Consider the following 14,292-nt stretch of genomic DNA (forward strand, 5'->3'; position numbering starts at 1 on the left):
GAATTCGATAGTAGGAAAAGGGAGAGAAGGAAACGTAGTACGTGAATATGGATTGGTGGTAAGAAATGAAAGAGGAAGCCGCCTGGTAGAATTTTGCACAGAGCACAACTTAATCATAGCTAACACTTGGTTCAAGAATCATAAAAGAAGGTTGTATACATGGAAGAAGCCTGGAGATACTGACAGATTTCAGATTATATAATGGTAAGACGAGATTTAGGAACCATGTTTTAAATTGTAAGACATTTCCAGGGGCAGATGTGGACTCTGACCACAATCTATTGGTTATGAACTGTAGATTAAAACTGAAGAAACTGCAAAAAGGTGGGAATTTAAGGAGATGGGATCTGGATAAACTGACTAAACCAGAGGTTGTACAGAGTTTCAGGGAGAGCGTAAGGGAACAAATGGCAGGAATGGGGGAAAGAAAAACAGTAGAAGAAGAATGGGTAGCTTTGAGGGATGAAGTGGTGAAGGCAGCAGAGGATCAAGTAGGTAAAAAGACGAGGGCTAGTAGAAATCCTTGGGTAACAGAAGAAATATTGATTTTAATTGATGAAAGGAGAAAATATAAAAATGCAGTAAATGAAGCAGGCAAAAAGGAATACAAACGTCTCAAAAATGAGATCGATAGGAAGTGCAAAATGGCTAAGCAGGGATGGCTACAGGATAAATGTAAGGATGTAGAGGCTTATCTCACTAGGGGTAAGATAGATACTGCCTACAGGAAAATTAAAGAGACCTTTGGAGAAAATTAACCACTTGTATGAATATTAAGAGCTCAGATGGAAACCCAGTTCTAAGCAAAGAAGGGAAAGCAGAAAGGTGGAGGGAGTATATAGAGGGTCTATACAAGGGCGATGTACTTGAGGACAATATTATGGAAATGGCAGAGGATGTAGATGAAGATGAAATGGGAGATATGATACTGCATGAAGAGTTTGACAGAGCACTGAAAGACCTAAGTCGAAACAAGGCCCCGGGAGTAGACAACATTCCATTAGAACTACTGACGGCCTTGGGAGAGCCAGTCCTGACAAAACTCTACCATCTGGCGAGCAAGATGTATGAGACAGGCGAAATACCCTCAGACTTCAAGAAGAATATAATAATTCCAATCCCAAAGAAAGCAGGTGTTGACAGATGTGAAAATTACCGAACTATCACTTTAATAAGTCACGGCTGCAAAATACTAACGCGATTTCTTTTCAGACGAATGGAAAAACTAGTAGAAGCCGACCTAGGGGAAGATCAGTTTGGATTCCGTAGAAATGTTGGAATACGTGAGGCAATACTGACCCTACGACTTATTTTAGAAGCTAGATTAAGGAAAGGTAAACCTACTTTTCTAGCATTTGTAGACTTAAAGAAAGCTTTTGACAATGTTGACTGGAATACTCTCTTTCAAATTCTAAAGGTGGCAGGGGCAAAATACTGGGAGCGAAAGGCTATTTACAATTTGTACAGAAACCAGATGGCAGTTATAAGATTATAAGAGAGGAGGGGCATGAAAGGGACGCAGCGGTTGGGAAGGGAGTGAGACAGGATTTTAGCCTGTCCCCGTTGTTATTTAATCTGTATATTGAGCTAGCAGTGAAGGAAACAAAAGAAAAATTCGGAGTAGGTATTAAAATCCATGGAGAAGAAATAAAAACTTTGAGGTTCGCCGATGATATTGTAATTCTGTCAGAGACAGCAAAGGACTTGGAAGAGCAGTTGAATGGAATGGATAGTGCCTTGAAAGGAGGATATAATATGAACATCAACAAAAGTAAAACGAGGATACTGGAATGTAGTCGAATTAAGTCGGGGGAAGCTGAGGGTATTAGATTAGGAAATGAGACAAAGTAGTAAAGGAGTTTTGCTATTTGGGGAGCAAAATAACTGATGATGGTCGAAGTAGAGAGGATATAAAATGTAGACTGACAATGGCAAGGAAAGCGTTTCTGAAGAAGAGAAATTTGTTAACATCGAGTATAGATTTGATTTAAGTGTCAGGAAGTCGTTTCTGAAAGTATTTGTATGGAGTGTAGCGATGTATGGAAGTTAAACATGGACGATAAATAGTTTAGACAAGAAGAGAATAGAAGCTTTCGAAATGTGGTGCTACAGAAGAATGCTGAAGATTAGATGGGTAGATCACATAACTAATGAGGTGTTGAAGAGGATTGGGGAGAAGAGAAGTTTGTGGCACAACTTGACTAGAAGAAGAGATCGGTTGGTAGGACATGTTCTGAGGCATCAAGGGATCACAAATTTAGCATTGGAGGGCAGCGTGGAGGGTAAAAATCGTAGAGTGAGGCCAAGAGATGAATACACCAAGCAGATTCAGAAGGATGTAGGTTGCAGTAGGTACTGGGAGATGAAGAAGCTTGCACAGGATAGAGTAGCATGGAGAGCTGCATCAAACCAGTCTCAGGACTGAAGACCACAACAACAACAACAACAACAACAACAACCAATTAATAATAAGATGGGCCGTCGCAGTAAGAAGTTTGACGACCACTGCTCTAACGGAACACGACAATGGAGTAGGCAGAGCTTCTGACAGTGGTCGGGGCGTGGTAAGAAGAAATAGATGTAGGCTACCGCTGAGGAAGAACTGCGGATTCTGATCAGTTTTATGCAACTAGACTACAATCTTGCTACGTCAGCTATCAGCCTATGCGAAAGACTCGTTTTGATGATCGTTTTTTTGCGTAAATCTCGCGCTGAACTAAAAATAATTATGCCTAATATCACAGCAGATTACTGACATAATGTCCTCGGCTCGTTGTCTTGCGGTAGCGTTCTCGCTTCCTGCGCACGGGGTCCCGGGTTCGATTCCTGGCGGGGTCATGGATTTTCTCTGCTTCGATATGACTGGGTGTTGTGTGTCTTTCATCATCATTTCAGCCTCATTCACTCGCAAGTCGCCGTAGTGGCGTTAAAGCACTTGTGGAGCGGCGGACGAACCGCCCCGCGAGGGATCTCCCGGCCACCAATGCCATACGCTCAATCATTCACTTTTTTGTCGACAGTAAAACAAGAAAAATGTTACATGCACATTGTTTTCTTAACTTGTCTTTGTCTAGCGTTCCGTTTTTTTTTTCTTCATTATTATTCAGCGGAGGGATGTTTACAGTTCCGCCCGCAGCAGAAACATGCTTCTAGTTCGCAGAGTGCGTGTCTGCACCGTAATGACCACAATGACGCTACTTCCTGGTAGATCGACCTTAACTGCGGAATTCTCACGCTTGAAACTTTATTTATAATATATGACGACATTGTCATTCGTGTTCCATCCAACACTATGGTTAGAGTGTTTACTGAATAATTCCGTGAAAACTTTTTTCGCGAACACACGCCGCCATGACGCAGTTGCTGTCACAGGCACATTGCTGGTGTGTGTTCTTACATTGTCCCACACGAAATGTGTTATGCTCCTACCATTATTTTGCAAAGTTCCCACGTCGGTCTGCCAGGAAACGAGGCTGCTGCCAAGGCTGCAGTCCTCGTACCTCAGCCCACTAGTTCCTGTATTCCCTCCAGTGGTCTCTGTGTTGCCGTCTGTCGGGAGGTGGTGCCCCTGTGGCATCGCCATTGGTCCTCCCTTCATGGGAATAAGCTCCGTATTACTAAGCCTCTCCCAGCGGCTTGGACGACCTCCTCTCAGCCATGCCGCCGGGAGATCATTTTAACTAGGCTGCGTTTTGAGCACTACCTTTTTAGCCGTCGTCATTTGATAAGTGGCGCTCCCCCACCACTCTGTACACATTGCACCCAAGTTTTAACTCTCCGGCACTTCCTGATGGAATGCCCATTTTTTTAACCGTTTTGGATTTGCCGTCTGAGTTATCGGCCGTTTTAGCAAATGACGCGCGGGCTGTCGACCGCGTTTTACTTTTTATCCGTAAAGCATTATGGCGAAGGCCATTTAATTTTTCGTTTTGGACCGCCGTTTCCTTATGGTGTCTTTTGTCGCCCTTTCTCCCTGTTTTTAGCTGTCTTCTCTTGTGTCATCTCGCAGAGCTGTACCGTGACCTTTCTCGCGAATGTAGATATGCGAAGGGGACAGGCGCGGATCCGAAGGCGAGGGAGGGGGAAGCACGGGAGTCATTATCCATCCCGCAAAAATATTTCAATAAAAGAGTTTACTTTTGTAACTTACACCAATTTCCGAATTTCTCAGTTAACGCTCGCGGAATAAAATAACAGGAAATATAAACAGTCTCAAAAATGACAGGGAATTTTAGAAAATCACGAGCAACTTTTTAACGCAGGATACTTTTTTTAATTGCCCGCGTGGACAGCCTAGCGAGGTTGACGCCCTACGGAGAGCTTGCGAGGTGACCGCTCTGAGGGACCATTCCAGTAACAGGCTGACAGCACCTGCTGTCAACAACAAACGCGGTACGGTTCCAGGTAGGATGGGCAAATCACACCAAGTTGAGTGAATCAAGCGAAAAAAGTGGTCCAACTAAAACATTCGTATTTCTTTACGTACTACAGGAATATTTAATAAAAAATGGGGGTTCCTATTTTTAAAAAAACGCAGTTGATATCCGTTTGACCTATGGTAGCGCCATCTAGCGGGCCAACCATAGCGCCATCTGGTTTCCCCCTTCAAGCTAGACGCGTTTCGTTCTTCGTAGATTTTTCATTTGATGCTTATTTCGTGAGGTATTTGGCCCGGTCACTATCAATGGACCACCCTGTATAGGCGTTGCTGACCGCAGCGTCGTATTCTGCCTGTTTATATATCTCTGTATTTAAATACGCACGAATATACCAGTTTCTTTGGTGCTTCAGTGTAAATGCCTTACTAACGACCTAGGCTTTTTGAAGTCTTCCTTTCGAGAGGTGATGTAAACAAATTATTGTTATTATTTATTATTATTATTAAGGCCGTAGACACCTGTGGCACGTTAAATGTAGCGGTGACGGTAAGCTACATTTGAGTGCAGGCCGAGGCTGTAGCAATCTGACGCCGCCCGCCGCAAATAGAACCGTGGACACGTACTTAAAGTGGGACTGGGAAAGAGAGAAATATAATCTTTTCCACAAGCATTTTGCATGTCTGCCACCTTTTAGGCCACGGTAGTTGGTTTCAGAAGCTCTCCACGGATGTAAATAATGCCTTACATGTCCACAGCTAGAGCGTTGGAGCGGAGACGAGAAATGCATTCGCTCGGTGACTGCGCTGCGTTCACTGACCCTCCCCGACTGCTGCGCTCCGCGCCCTCCCACAGCGGCGCTCGATGCTGGTTGTTGTGTTCCCCCTCCCCCCCTTCCTCTCGCACAGTGATTAGACGGCTGGGATCGCGTGAGAAGCGCCGTTCTGCCCCCGCTGTCGCGTGCCGCCGGCAATCCCGGAAGCCCGCCGGCCGCTGCTCCACGCCGGCCTGTATTTATATCCGCGCTGCGCAAGCAGGCCGGGTCTGTGCCGTTATCACGTGCTCCTATCCCTCGCTACTCTTGCGTTTGTATATCGTTCGCCGGAAGAACGACCATAATGTACCTAACTTCCCCGTCACGATCACTGTGAGAGGTTTAATAACACTCCTCCCGACCGATCACCTTGAGTATTTTACGAAGTAAGCTTTTATATGATAGCTCTACACTTTTCGAACAACGTCTATTAGCGAAGTTTTTACGCATTTCTCTGATGCTCTCGTGCTGATTAAACAGGCCAACAATGAATCGCGCAACTCTTTCTTCACCTTTCTTACTGTCTTACAACATGTATGACCGGGAGCTATCGACTCTGGTCTCTCTCGCTTCCTTAATACTTTCAGACTCTATGGCTCAAATTGCGTACATCATCTTTTAACATTTCTTAGCTGCAACAGAAATATTTTCCCCCAATGGAAACCTTATGAATGTTCAATTTTCATCACGAGCACGCGCGCTGCCTATTGTTGGGCAGCCGGCCGGGGTGGCCGAGCGGTTCTAGGCGCTGCAGTCTGGAACCGTGCGACCGCTACGGTCGCAGGTTCGAATCCTGCCTCGGGCATGGATGTGTGTGATGTCCTTAGGTTAGTTAGGTTTAAGTAGTTCTAAGTTCTAGGGGACTGATGACTTTAGAAGTTAAGTCCCATAGGACTCAGAGCCGTTTTTGTTGTTGGGCATCATTACAAAAATATCAACAAGTCAGTGCAGCAGCGCGCTGCAATTTGTGACCGCCAGTATACACGAAAGTGGTTGGTTAGTTGAATATTATTGTTGTTATTTTGCGTGATAGTTAGTGAAAGGTCAGTTTATTTATTACAACAGTGAAAATGTAAAAGTTTCTTATTTCGGCCCGTAAAAAGAAACATAACGTAAAAAGTATAACTTTGAAAACAGTTTTTTATTTTTGCATAAATCTTGCGTCTAAAATCATTTACAAAATCACCGAAGAACATTATAACATAAAGAAAAAAAAATTTTTTTTATGCGTTTGGGCGCTGATGACCACGCTGTTTAGCGCCCGTAAACCTCAACCACACACACACACAAGAAAAAATTTCCTTTGTACAGACAAATTTCAGGTCTGAAACGATTAATTGCCGGTGTTAATGCAATCTAGCATTCCGGTTCTTATTCTTCTCCTTCTTCTTCTTCTTCTTCTTCTTCTTCTTCTTCTCCCTCTCTCGCTGTTCCCTGAAATCTTTCCGCTAGTCCAGTCAAATGGTGGGTCTCAGAGGATTAGAGGGAGTTTTGTAGTACTTTTCTCGACAAGCTTCCGATATGTTTTCAAGTGGACTGAGCCCTAATTTTCTTAGTTCCACCAAAATTTCGGTCCGGAAATGGGTCAAAAATGGAAAAAAATCACGAGAAAATGGGACTTTAAAATTTTTCGCTTATAACTCCGAAATGATGCAAATTTCGTCATATGATAAACAGGATAAAATTTTCCACGAAATAGATCTTTGAACCGTGATATATTTTCAAAGAATATTCTTAAGAATTTATTTACTAGCGATTGAACGAGAACATTAACACATTTAATCACACTATGTTAGAATGGAAGAAGTTGCCAGGGAATTTTATTCACTTTAATAGTGCCCGAAAGCATTATTTTAAAAGAAACAGATTTAAAATTATAATCAGAAAGCACCCTCTAAATATCAAAGTTACAATTTATTCAGAGGCAGAAAGAAACAAGTTTTGACAGTATGAGCTTTCGGGCAGGGAACCTTGCCGCTCTCTTTTGACACGGCCGTACTTACGACCGCTCACAACAGCCTATGAAAGACTACAATGGTGCAAATCTGAAACACACCAGATAACTTTAAACTAAGAGTTTTAACAATTTACACCAGCACACGAACATGTACTCCCCGTAGGAGGGATGGAAATGATACAAAACACTAACAATTAAAATATTAACCTTCCCACTGAAGGTGAAACTTGATTTTAACTTCTAAGAAAAGTCTTACGGTGCAAGGGTGGCAACTTTATATACTAAAATGATCATTTAAATAAAAGCCCATGAAATGCAATCTTATATAAAATTCTACAAGGTTGAGCAAACAATAGTTTAGATGCTCTACAGTACACAGATACCGCCTCTCAAGATCATAGGCAATAATATCAAAGTTTCCAAAGATCAAAACATATTTCAGGTACTAGGCCGTTACACTCCAAGCAATAAATTCGTTAACACACCAAACCGACAAACATGACAGAGGCAGCTAATAACGTACGGTAGATTGATAGGGAAATTACCGAACAACCCGAACCGCAGGTTGCTCTAACCCGCCCCTACTCCACAAGGGAAAAACGGACAACTCAATTTATAAACAAACACCTTCCCACTGGTGGGCAAACGGAGTAGAATGGTGAGACGACCCCAAAACAAAACGGCTGGTGACCTCACCAAGTAAACAAGTAGAAATTAACAAGAGTAAATCAAACAAGATATCACCAATCAAAAAAATGGCTCTGAGCACTATGGGACTCAACATCTTAGGTCATAAGTCCCCTAGAACTTAGAACTACTTAAACCTAACTAACCTAAGGACATCACACACACCCATGCCCGAGGCAGGATTCGAACCTGCGACCGTAGCAGCCTCGCGGTTCCGGACTGCAGCGCCAGAACCGCACGGCCACCGCGGCCGGCTTATATCACCAATCACTTAACTTCTAATAAACTGCGATTTCTCGAGAAGACTTGGCGCAGAACCCCCAAATCGCTCTCCCGAACCGTCCGCTGCCAGCCGCTTCAACGGACGCAGGAAGACACGCTGATCTCCCGTCTCACGGCGTCGCAGCTCGCACCGGCTAGACTGATGTCGTGGGTTGGACTCCTGTTGCTCTCGTGTCGACCGCGAAGTCGCTACCCTCCCCCCCTCCCCCCCTTATACGCCTCGGCCCACTGGACTCACGTGGTGACCTCACATGCGGCGACGCTCAAGACGGACAAGTCATCTTGTGTCTCAGTGCGCGACCGACCAACCGATCGATCCAACCGCCAGTGACTATTGCCTGAGCAAACTCGAGCAGACTGGCGACCTAACGCGCAGACTCAGATGCAGGAACTAAGCCCCGACCGGGCGACCACTCGCTGAGTTCTCTTACTGCCGGAGTAGAAAGACTCTCATTTTGCCGGCTTTAAAGGCTGATCCGAACGACAGACAGACACTATCTTCCTAACAAATGCGGACGAGAGACAGACCCAGACTGACCGACAGCCGAGCTCATAGCGTCCCTCAAATGCACGTGAACAGGCAACCTTTCCCCTTTCCCACCAAGAGGGTGACACCAAAGCTGCGATTTCCACAGCGGCGCCACCGCCAGAAACGGAGGGCGACTCCTTTACACTACGCGCTGCGGCGCGCTCTTCAAAGCAGCAATTTTTACCACGGCTCAGTCTTAGTGACTTTTTTCGTTAGGCTAACCGTATGGTGTGTAGCGCACGTTGAACTTATCGCAATATCGGGCGCCATCACCGAGACCCAACTCCTCAGCCCTCCATATACTATGATGTTCGTTCAAATGGCAAAATAAAAGCTTTCGTCACTTTTGCAGTAAAGAAGTGCTCAAATAACTTACATAAATGATATAATAATTATGCTTTATTTCGCAATCGGTAATAATTATAATACCATATTACTATTATTATTATTACAATTTTAAATAAATTTCATCCTCTTCGTGCTTCATGCTCCACGTCCTCGTCTTCACTTGATTCGCCTGAATAATTAGAATATGTATCGGTACGTTACACCTGAGTTAGATAATAGATGACTAATTTCAGTCTACACCAGATAACAGGAAAATAATTTTTTATCTGTTATAATTATAAATAACGATTATAAGTTACAGTTGAGACCAGTGTATAGTGTTTCTTACAATAGAGTCCATGAGATTTCGCACCTGGAAATTATAGTAACAACAACGCGAAATGTGGTTTACCATCATCTGCAGCAGTCCTCGCTTCAGTCTCCTGTTTCTTCTTCATTCCAATACGGCTTCTTCTTAAGTCTTCGGAATCGATATGGTTGACATCGTCGCAAACCGTATCGCGGATGTTGCCATGTCCCGAGCAGTGGAGGCCTATTTTGCGGCAGCTACAAGAGCAGCCACGACACCACGTTACGCCTTTTCATGCGATGTCAGAAAAACATCGGGTGCTGGCGACTGAAGCGTAGTAGTAAGAACCTGGTGGTTCTTGGACCTCGTCCAACCTGATGCTCGGGATTTTTATTTTCGCTCAGCCACTGTTGCATTTAGTGGTACACTTTTATGCTGGCAAGCAGCATCCTCAGTTGGTGGCAGAGAAGTGATGTTGGCAGTTGTTCTAATGCCGATTTGATGTATCTTCTGTATCTGTACCCGCTTATACCACCATACAGCTTCATGAAGAATCGTTTACCACAGTCCACTTTGTCTGCTCTCTGATCTTCATATCTCCTGCTGAAATTCAGGATTTTTCTTCGGCGTCGTCATGCATTCCACTTTGCCCTGATTGTAAAGAGTAGAAGTAATGTCACAGCCGCTGACTGTATGCAAAAATAAGATATTCTCTCGAGCGGGGTGATCAATTTGAGACATAACGACAACAATAAACCGGTTCGAGAATAAGAACTGTCTTTGGCAACTGTCTGACTCTCTACTGTTTTACACCATGTGAAGACGCCGTGTAGCATGATCTTTGTTCATTAAACAATGAGGTAAACAAACTTATTCCATCGTTGAGTAAGGAACTTGTTTTTAACCCAGACCAATCGTGATTTGAAGAGGAAATGCATATGAGAGTAAACCTGGAAATTAGAGGTGCCAAGAGAGTTGAATCCGGATCAACTAAGATCAATCCCTTAATGCATACGTATTCAATTAGGCCAATTGTTAATAGTTATTTACTGTGCTGCGAGAAGATGGCGGTGCTCTGTCCCTACGATTCTTTCTCGTGTGCTTGACCTGGCAAGAGTGGGTAAATGTGCGTAAGAGAACTGAAACTATGGTAGGAATACTGCTTTTGTCAAACAGCTAGTCAGAATAACTTGCTCTTTCTTGATTTCTGGTCTGCGTATAAAAATCATACTCCTTTAGAGCAAACTATCAATCCTGAAAAGTGTGCCACATTGCAGTTTATATCACCTGGAACCACTGAACAAATTCAGCCTCTGGATGCTATGTGCATTCCGTAAGAGTAAATGCATAGCTGAACGTCCCGCACCGTTTGTAACTCACAAGGCATTCGCCTTTGATCGTAATGGTGTGAACCCTTGTGATCACTGTGGCGCGTCATTTTTCATTCGGTGTTCATGGTGCTAGTTAATAGTTTGTATTGAATATTTATTGAATTTCAACGATGTCCTTTTTGTGAAGCGTAATACATACATCACATACAAGGTAGATCTCTGCACCTCCCGGACACTCATTTTCTGTCGCCCTGCTGACGCACATGGTGAGTGAATCAACAACTATTATCTTTCCTGTCAGAACTGTTAACACAACACTTTTAAATGAGCCTGGCAATCAACGGGTTACTTGTTAGACTGAATGAAGGAAACGTAGCTGTCACAGGTCCCTGAAAATAACTGCCCACTGAGCCAAAGAACTCGAAGGAACAGATACCCCCATCAGGAGGGCGAGGTCAATTCGTCTCACAAACATTTTACCCCTCCACCATGGCAAGTATCAACTAACAACCGCTCCAGCAACAAGTCGTGAGACTATTACAAGATTTTTGGGTGCATATGTTGATAAGAACCTGAAATGGAAGAAGCATATCATCGAGCTTCTAAAACAATTAAGTTAAGCTACTTTTGCACTTCGTATAATTGCTAGTCTTAGAAACAAACGAATCAACCTCCTGACCTATTTTGCGTATTTGCACTCAATAATGTCTTATACAATAATTTTCTGGGCCAACTCATCACTTAGAAGGGAAGTACCGATTGCATAACAGCGAGTAGTAAGAATAATATGTGATGTTCACCATTGGCCGTACGTAGGTTATCTGTTCAATGACTTGGGTATTTTAACCGCTCCATCACAAATCATATTTTCATAATAAATAATCCTTTACAATTTCAGAACAATAGTGATGTCCGTACCTAATACTAAAAAAACTAAACTCTGTCCGAACAGGCCACGAAGGCCCAACGGTACCGACCGGTCACCGTGTCATCCTCAGTCCATAGGCGTCACTGGAAGCGGATATGGATGGGCATGTGGTCAGAACACCGCTCTCCCTGCCGTATATCAGTTTAAGAGACTGGAGCCGCTACTTTTCAATCATGTAGCTCCTCAGGTTGCCTCACAAGGCCTGAGTGCACCCCGCTTGCAAACAGCGCTCGGCAGACCAGATGGTTACCCATCCAATTCCTAGCCCACCCCGACAGCACTTAACTTCGGTGATCTGACGAGAACCGGTGTTACCACTGCGGCAAGGCCGTTGGCCAATACTAATATACCAGAGGAAAAAATGATTTTTGCTATCCATTATTAAAACTATCAGTGTCTTAAAAGCTAAAATCATTTCTCCTGGGCAATCATATTTACATACGTTGACTCGATGGAACTGAAAAAAATGTTTGTACTCATGTCATGAGGACGGTCATCATAGACAGATGGTGTAAAATATTACGGTCCGTAATTGGAACAAATACAAAAGGTTTTCGTGGATCACTGTGGATTTTGCTGCAACTGTGTCGTAAATCCTGAAGAAATTTATAAATAATCGCAAGAGATTAGTGAAACAGTAACGAGTATTAGACCAGAGTAACAGTTAATAATGACGGTAGGGTCACCGACAGCTGATTGGTGAGATCGAAAGTCGACACTTTAGCGACTGGTAAGTGCCTCTGAAATCACAATTGCTCCGTTCAGTAACGACAGTAGTCACCGTTCCTTATTTGGTACAGGATACGCTATTTGGCTGCTACTAGCAAAAATAGGGGGAAGGCAAGGCAGAGCCAGTGGCATGGCAGCAGACATTCCCCTTGGGGGAGGCCGGAAGCCTTTCGGACAGGTGGCTCCGAGCTGCGGCCGGCTGGCATTTGCGGCGCCCTTTGCACAGCACTGCGATCACGCGCCTGCCGCATCGGCAACCAGCGCAGCACAGCAGTGCTCCGGTGGCGGACACCGCGTGCTGCAGGGGACAAAGTGGAACTGCGCTTTCAGAAGCATAAACTCAGTAGCACTTGTCGATAAAAACACACACTCTACGGCAACACATTCCACACGCGCTGAGGTTGGAGGGGGGGTGGCGTTGATCAGTCTTTTGACTGGTTTGATGCACCCCGCCACGAGTTTCTCTCCTGCACCAACCGTCCCATCTCAGAGTACCCCCTTGCAACCTACGTCATCAATTGTTTGCTGCATGTATTCCAATCTCTGTGTTCCTCTACAGTTTTTACCATCTAAAGCTCCCTGTAATACTATGGAAGTTATTCCCTGAAGTCTTATCACCCTATCCCTTCTTCTTATCAATATTTTCCAAATGTTGGTCTCTTCGACAATTCTGCGGAGACCATCATTTCTTATCAGCATATGCATCCATAAGGGGAGTTATGTGGCGGCAGTTGCCCCCTGTTGTAACTTCGGGAATGTACATTTTATTATTAATTTTAGAGCTTCGGCGTACTTCTAGGAACGACTAGCATTCTAAAAAAGCCCTAGATTTATCATAATCGAAGGTGACGGTTAATTCTGACCTTAGAAATAGCTACATAATTTCTATTTGGTTCGTTATTAAGTTGAAGAGTAATTATCCGGTTTGCTTGGCATGGAGGCAGTTTCTACGCACTCAACGGGAATGCGAACCTTTGCAACACAGAGCCGAAGGAATCATCAAACTTTGCTCTGGCACTTGCTCGTAAAGCTCTCATGGAGCTGCAGAAACACACCGGTTCGATATACAACGCAGATTCCGGCATCCGTCTCTGATTCCCACAAGGACATCAGTAGTTTACATCTTGTTCGTTGACGAAACAAAATCCATGATGGCTTGCAGAGGCTACATTCAGTTTCACATTGCAGAATGATTGTAGCAGACCCTAAAGCAAACTGCCGTGATCTGCTATAAATGTGCTTATCTGTGTTTCAGATGTGCATCTAAATGTAACGAGAGGAATAAAGTAAGTGCCATTTCGTGAGCAAGACAAGAAAAAAAGTCTTACACTTTAATTTCAAAAAGATGGGTTTACCAGAAGTTGGCACCTTCTCAGTATCTATGAGGAGCGACATATCGTGCCATCCAGAAACAGATTTGTACATTCTGTATCCCACTTAGCATCACTACACACTTTCTCAAACTGGGGAGGCTAGGACGGTCTGGATTCATTCATAGGCTGTTACGTGTAGCTTCTACAGGTCAATTTCAGGCCAACTTTGAACATTCATCTTGTCGAATGTTGGGAAAGGTATATACTTTGCACAAACAATCTAAAAAGTAGTTTCATAAGCGTATTTGATGAGAACTTCAATCATGCCAGTTGACACTAAAAAATAGAAGACATGAAAATAATGAGATAAATTCATTAAAACTGTCAGATGTGGGGCTTTCTAAGCAAAAAATAAGCCTAAGCGGAAAAAGCGTGTTTTAAAGATTATTTCATGTTTCTTGAATAGAATTAATGATATACTTTTCTGTTCGTTCTTATTGATAACTGGATTTCTTAGTAAGTTTGATCTTTTCCCCATTTCAGAGTTTTTTTTCTTTTATTTCAGTGTTTCAAGTTATTGGAGTATGAGTGAGTACCTTGCGTGAACGTTTTCCACTTTCATTTCCAAACTCGATGGCTACTTTGCTGCACACACATTTTATTCTATAGCAGATGATTTTTCAAATGAAGTCATTTGAAAGTAATAAAT

The 14,292-nt window shown here is 43.5% G+C and overlaps 1 long non-coding RNA gene and 1 pseudogene across 1 annotated transcript in view; both read right to left on the bottom strand.

Moving 5' to 3' along the window:
* Positions 1-14,292, bottom strand: part of LOC126190639 (uncharacterized) — a 524,483-nt gene that overhangs the window by 58,697 nt on the left and 451,494 nt on the right. The window lies entirely within an intron of this gene.
* Positions 11,760-11,877, bottom strand: LOC126089799 (5S ribosomal RNA; annotated as a pseudogene).

This window comes from Schistocerca cancellata, chromosome 6 (genome assembly GCF_023864275.1).
Source record: "Schistocerca cancellata isolate TAMUIC-IGC-003103 chromosome 6, iqSchCanc2.1, whole genome shotgun sequence".
Classification (NCBI taxonomy): Eukaryota; Metazoa; Arthropoda; class Insecta; order Orthoptera; family Acrididae; genus Schistocerca; species Schistocerca cancellata.